The 7056-nt window shown below is 40.0% G+C and overlaps 1 protein-coding gene across 3 annotated transcripts in view; it reads left to right on the top strand.

Annotated features, from left to right (window-relative positions):
- LOC126998001 (zinc finger protein 91-like) overlaps nucleotides 1–7056 on the top strand; it is a 40120-nt gene that overhangs the window by 26434 nt on the left and 6630 nt on the right. The window contains exons 1-2 of one of the 3 annotated variants that reach the window (XM_050859272.1): nucleotides 909–1196; nucleotides 6701–6793. The gene's annotated coding sequence lies outside the window, so the exon portion shown is untranslated. Of the gene's footprint in view, nucleotides 1–908; nucleotides 1197–6700; nucleotides 6794–7056 lie in introns of those variants that run through there. The other 2 variants (XM_050859273.1, XM_050859274.1) reach the window with 2 other exon arrangements.

Genomic DNA, 7056 nt, shown 5'->3' with positions numbered 1-7056 from the left:
AACTTAATATTGACTAGAGTAGAAATGCAAAGTTTTGGAGATATCTGATTAATGTAGAATCACTTAGGTTTAAGGACGGATCATAATCTGGACCATGGGATCTGTGTGGTCTGATCTTCTATGTAAATCCCTTAATTAATCCTCATATTCGTATGGTTATGCTTATAGTTACAAATTTTTACTAATGCAATGCAGAATTTCCTCAGGAAGACGATGCAATCATCAGATTTTTTCACTATCAAACAGTGGTGGCAGAAAATCGGGTACAGTGAAGTGTGTGAAATAGTGTTTTGAATCTTTTTGGCAACTAAGATGGGCGCTAGCCTGGAGCGGCGGCGTCACCCGGGGTGTGACACGCGCACTCTAGCCTATAGATCTTTAACTACAAAAATACCCTGGTATTATTACTTTGATGCCATATTCAAGTGGAAATTATTACTACAGGAAGTTTACGATACATAGACTACGTATATATGTGGTGCTGGCAACAGAGACGCTTGACATTGTATAACTGAATACATTGATTGATCATTAATGATTAAATTTAATCAGATTTATAATGATGGATGGTAATTTTAAATGTCAGCTAAGTAAGTGGTGTTCATTACAGTACGAAAATTCGAACCTAAAAAGCGATACAAAGCGGAACAGGTCAAAAGAAGAAGAAGAAGAACATTAATGCGATAATTCCCAACTGAAAATGTGGCAGAGCTGCACCACCGTTGCCAAATTGTCGTACTCGGAGCATCGTATTCACCAGCTCCTGACCCATAATTACCAAGAAACACACCAGTAATTAACCACATTAACAATAACTACATATGAAGCCAGTTATTGGGGTGGAGGAGACAGTTTTGGGGTTGGAAATCGGGAAACTTAAAGGTTGAGTACGACAATCTGGCAACGTTGCACCCTGGCGGGCGGAGGACGAGCGCTGCGACAACGATATTATGGACGCACGCCATTGACGGGGCGCTTGTTTACCTCCGGGAGAGTGACGCTGAGGAGACCAGGGCGTGACGAGGCAGCGGAGAGGATTAAGAGGAGGACCAGCGAGGCGATACAGAGGGAGAGGTGTGTGGCAGCCAATCCCTGAAGCGTCATAAGTACCGGGCGTTGGGAGGTCAGGTCACACATAGCCTTGATGACCCCGCCCCCATGTATGACCGCGCCCAGGGTCAAACGACGGGAAGATGGTGAGAGGAAGTGTGTGTGTGTGTGTGTGTGTGTGTGTGTGTGTGTGTGTGTGTGTGTGTGTGTGTGTGTGTGTTCCTTCCATCTCATCCACAGGGGACCCTTCGTCACCTTCCTGGTTAAACTCTAGAATCACACCCCAATTCTAGCTCTCATTCCAGGCCACCACTAAACCTCGTTTTCTCAGGCTAACAAAACCCCCGCTACACCCCTCAGTAACCCATCGCTGTGAAGGGTAGTAACCTATCGCCACTAAACTAGCTAACCATCCCTGGTAAAAGCTGATATCTCGTCTCTTACTTGATCAACTGCTTTTCTGTTGTCATATATGTATTCAAACATTTGGGGAATATTCACGAAAGTGTAGCCTACTAATTTTGAGATGCTGACTGCTTATTTCTGGACAAAATATGTTTATCATGGAGATAGTATTTTTCTCTAAAAATCACTAAATGATTAACTTGTCAGTGCCTTTTGTGAACCTGCCGCCGCAGCCGCAAAATAGCTCGCAGAAAGGTTCAACTTGGACACCAGTGGAAAATCGAGGGTTTTGGGTGGGGTAGCGTATTTAAACTACTCCAACAGAACTTTACATAACCTAACCTCTAATGGGACTCTGTCATAACAATGTATGACAGTAGGTAGTACTTACCACTGCTTCATATAAAATGACACCAGTCAGGAAGAAAATAAAGTGACTTAAATGCTTGTACTTAAACAAACTTGTGGACAGTTGTACACCAAACCTATCAACACGCGCAAGACACGCTACATGTCCTTAGTATAGACAGGGATCATTGAGGTAAGACAGACCTTCTTCATAAAACTGTTTAACTTTGTTTGATTGATAAACGCAAACAATATATGGATAATATTGACACGATATTGAAAAGATAGGTATTTATTCAATATTTACACGTGCCTGTTTCTCCATTTTGCACTTATATTTTAACATTCTCACTTTACATATGCATTCAACAAACATTGAAGCACATTCAAGTTTGAAATTTCACACTTTCTTCTGTTTTAAAAATGTACTTGAACATTACAACAACTAGATTTTATGTTATAGAATAATAATAAAGAAATATGATGCACAAACTTTATACCGGTCACCCCTCTGAATGTCGCTGTCTCCACCATGTTTGTTTACATCTCAAAGCAGTACCCTTGAGTCTATAAGAAGGACCAGTTATGGTAGGTCCCAGCAAATATTAAGGGCTTTAAGTGTAAAGTGTAAAGTGAAACTTTAATAAAGACCTGATAGTGGGGAGGGCTACGAATGTCGGCCGAAAAATCTTCACCTGACACTCGTATTTCAAACCCGTTTATTTATTTATTTATTTTTTATTTTTTTTTATTTTTTTTTTTATTTATTTATTTATTTATTTATTTTTTTTTTTTTTTTTTTTTTTCTCCCAAGTGCCTGTCAAAATTGGGGTTGCGTCTTTTAAGCCCATGCATCTTATAAGCTGTCAAATACGATAGTTTTAAGCCACTCGGCTTAAATGTAGTGCTAATCACCACCATTCGTCATCAAAACCGGTGCAGGTTTTAATACCCTTGTAAGAAAATGCTACTTCTTTTTATCAACAGAAAACATTTTCCTTTGCAGCAGAGAAAGAAGTCGTCTGAGTGAATAATTTGACGGTAAAGTTTTTACAATAATGATATAATAACCTCAAGATTTTTTTAACATATCATTTTTTCAATGAAAATGCCCTAAATATTTTTTTTATGAATATATGTTTGAGAACTTGAAAAAAATAATAACCTCAAGATTTTAAAACACTGGTTGATTTATGTATGCTGCAAAAATTTCAACAATTGGTGAATTACAGTCTGAGCAGTAGCAATTTGAAGGTCAAAAACATTTTGTGAAAACACAATTTAGTGTTTAAATGGCACAGATCATTGGCATTGCTGTGTACTTGTGTCATAACACTATCTGCAGTTGTCCTACACATAACATGACGACACATTTGAGTAGTCAGAAAGTCAACTGAGGCTCTGCTCAAGTTATTTATCTCTTAAGTACTTCCTGTTTGTTGGATAATAGGGTTTTGTCGTTGTCCCTCCTGTTCAGTAAAATATACTGCTATATTTCATGGCACTTGGTCCCATTTTATTACAGTAATGTTAATAAAGATATTTCTGTCATGTAAACAATATATCAACCCCATAGAGGGAAGGGTATCAGAGGGTGTCTTCCTCACTGGGGCCAGGTTCATTGCCAGTCAAATTCTACAAGGGAGTAGTCTGCAGAATTTTCTGCCTGTTTTCTTGTTTTTTCCTTTGGGGGAAACTCGTTTTGTCCATCCTCTCTTTCTCCTTCTGGTAAAAAGTTTGTCTGTACGTGGTATTCGTCCATTCCTCCATGTCTGTCACAGCAAATAGCAAAAGATTATGCCTGAGGCATTTGTCCTTCATCCACCACTGTGATTCCCTTTTTCTTTAAGTTCTTTCAACTTCTTACTCATGCAAGGCATTTCTCAGGTCCTGGCAATAGCAAATCAGTGAAATCAGTGAAATAAGGAACGAAGGGCCCAGAATTTCACTCTCTCTGTTCCTCGACCTCCACCTTTATGTTGACAAGCATAAAAAGTGTTGTACTAGGTATGATATAAAACACTTGCACAGAAAAATAGATATAAACAAAACAAACATAAAATTACAATATTCCTCACATAGTGTATGAAAGGCATTGGAGGGGGTGGGGGGGGGAGATTTGATTTTTAAAGGGCTTGCCATGATTGTTCAGACACCAGCCACAGGCACAAGATTTGTGATGCATTGCTGATGATAACAGTGTCAGACTGCTCAGTACCGGTATCAGTGGGTACTGACACACCATTATACACGAATACATGTGTGTGTATGATGACTGAATACTACACTGATCAGTCTGGTGCCATTATCATCATCATTTCATCGACACCTGCTCCTAGGAGCTCCCACCAGGGGATGGCCATGGCAGAAGAGCTTCCATCTTTCTCTATCCAGACACTCCCTCCTTGCCCGCTCAAAGTCTCTCAAAGATCTTTCCCCCCTCTCCCTAACGTACTCTTGCACCCTATCCCTCCATTTCACTGGAGGTCGTCTTCTAGCATTCCCTCCCTCTATCTCACTCGCATACACACTTCTGGTCATCTTACTCTCCTCCATTCGCTCCATGTGGGCAAACCACTTTAAAATCTGTCGCTTCACTTCTTCCACCACTCCACACTTTTTCCCTTCACCCCTGTGACACATTCCAAAATGCTCATACACACTTTCATTACTCATTCCATCCATTCTACTCACACCACAAGCACTCCTCATATAACTCATTTCCACTGCCTGCACTCTATACCTCTGACTTTCATTCCAGGCCCACGTTTCACTTGCATATGTGAAGGTTGGTACCATTATCGTATTTCTCAAATCCCTCTTTACCTCCATGCTCACACTTCTGCAATTCATGATTCATCCCAAAGACCCTACCACCCTTCTTCCTTGCAATGGCCTTTCTCTTATCTCTCCCTCCGTACCACCATGCTTACACGTAACTGATCCAAAGTACTTAAACTCATTGACCTCCTCCATTTCTTCACCATTCAAATTTATTTTGCATTCTTTTTCACATTTAATTCCCATTATATGGGCATACAAAATCTACAACCTCACTTCTACTTTACTCACAAACCATCATTTTACTTTTGTTGACATTTACTTTCAGCTTTCTCCTGTTACAGACACTATCAAAAACACTGACCAAATTTTGTAGGTCACTTTCATTTTCTGCAGTGAGCACCGTGTCATCAGCAAACAGTATCGAATTCAGTACCCACTTCCTTCCCTCATCGAACAGCCTTACTCCAACTTCTCCAACTTTGCCCTTAATTTCTCTAATAACACCATCCATATAAATATCGAATAACCATGGTGACATGATGCACCCTTGTCTTAGCCCACTTTTATCTCAAAATGTTCACTTGTTTCTCCAGTAATTTTGACACATGCAGATGCATCCTCATAGAAAGACCTTATTGCACTAAGCAGTTTTCCTCCCACACCATAAATCTTTAAAACATCCCACAATGGAATCCAATCGACTCTGTTATAAGCTTTTTCCAAATCCATGAAGGCAGCGTATAGTTTCTTTCCTTTTGCTATTATTTTTTCTACTACCATCCTGAAGGCAAATATCTGATCCACACATCCATCCCCTTCTCTTCCTGAAGCCTCCTTATTCTTCGCTGATTTTCTATTCTGTAAGTCTTTCCAGCATCAGTACCGGTACCTGCCTGTTTATTTGTGTTTATCTGATGAACAACTGTTTGCCATTATGATGCAGTGGTTATCATTTTACATTTTTATCACCTGATTCTTATAGAATGAAGCATCCATTAGTAAATAATTCACATAGATTGATATACTTAAGCACCTGAAGTTGTAAAAGAAAATGGCGAGACTTTGTGGTGAGTCCAAACATTTAAGTGAGATTTCAATGACTATATATTTGTAAGAAGTTTTGTAAATTACAGTACAGTTTATAGTACATATAGCTGATGAATAATGCTACTTGTGATATTTTATGCTGCTTTATGCATGTACACTTCATCCTTTCCTTAGGAACAGTTGAGTCGTCCGTGGGCAGACTGTGAATGTTTGGAGTGGCACTGCAAAAATTCTTTTGGGGTCGCTGTTGTGCATTTTCAGGGAAATCTGGAAATGTGTGAATCTATGCATACAGGGTACAGGTGTATTATGAAATTTGTTTGTCGTGTTAGATGAAAGGTGAGACACAGAAGGAGGAGAGTGGAGGTGTCTACAAAGCTAAACTGGCTAGACGCACACTGCCCAGTCGGCTCTTGTGTCCACTGCCACCAACTGACGTGGTTTTTTAGATTCTTGCACATCTTGCAAGGCGATGTGAACTCTAGCTAGGTCGAGAGTAAACTGTGAGCTGCAGTGGAACTTGGCACGCTTTTATAACAACAGTCAGAACGTTCAGGGATTGGTAATGGAACAGTTCAGACGGTATTGGTACGGTTGGGACGACATCAGGAAGCTATTGGAAAGGTACTGGAACGCTACCAGAACGTTAAAAAGTTAAGTTCCGTTAACAATCCATCAGTTCCATTACCGATGTGTTAAGGATTCATTACTGTTCACATTGAACGGGAGGGGAACGGCTAAAATTTTGAACATGCAGCCCGAACTCAGCCGTCCCAACCGTTCCTACCGTTTGAAGGAGTTCCATTAACGTCCACTGGCATTCCATTTAGACAACGTTAAGGTCCCCTCCCAACCTCTCCCATTCCCGTACCGTTCCTTGGTCAGTACGGGGATGGATGGGAGGTAGAATGAATGTGTGGAATGGGGGTAAATAAATCCCTGCTTCTACAAGACTGGATCAAAACTTTGTTGAAGCTGAAATTCGTTATATCAAGCTCTGTAAAAGGAAGGGTTTACTGTATCTCTCTTCTGTCTTTCCATTAACACTCATGTTTTTTTTCAACAGAACATGAAGGTTAACTACAAGAGGGAGCTCAGCTGAAGGGAAAATCCATCCAGGAATATGAAGCAGTGATCAAAAGACACTTCTTTCAGTAAAGTAAGTTCATTGGGTCACAGTGGGAAACACTTATTAGGCTCTAATTATAATGACTATATAAATCAGTTTTATATCAACAGTCTTGTCTCCTTCAGGTTTTGATTGCAGAGATTAAGGATTTGCTTGATTCTTAATATGGTTTGGTTTAGTCAAGAGGATAAATGAATGTGTAAATTTCACTGTCAAAAAAAAAGGTAACTGAAAGGGGCAAAACACTGAGATCATGGAGGTTGAAGTTAAAGAGTGCACTCTCCCCTTCTTCT

Source organism: Eriocheir sinensis, chromosome 13 (assembly GCF_024679095.1).
Source record: "Eriocheir sinensis breed Jianghai 21 chromosome 13, ASM2467909v1, whole genome shotgun sequence".
Classification (NCBI taxonomy): domain Eukaryota; kingdom Metazoa; phylum Arthropoda; class Malacostraca; order Decapoda; family Varunidae; genus Eriocheir; species Eriocheir sinensis.
Note: the sequence above shows the minus strand (reverse complement) of the source record. Positions and strands in the feature narration are given on the sequence as shown.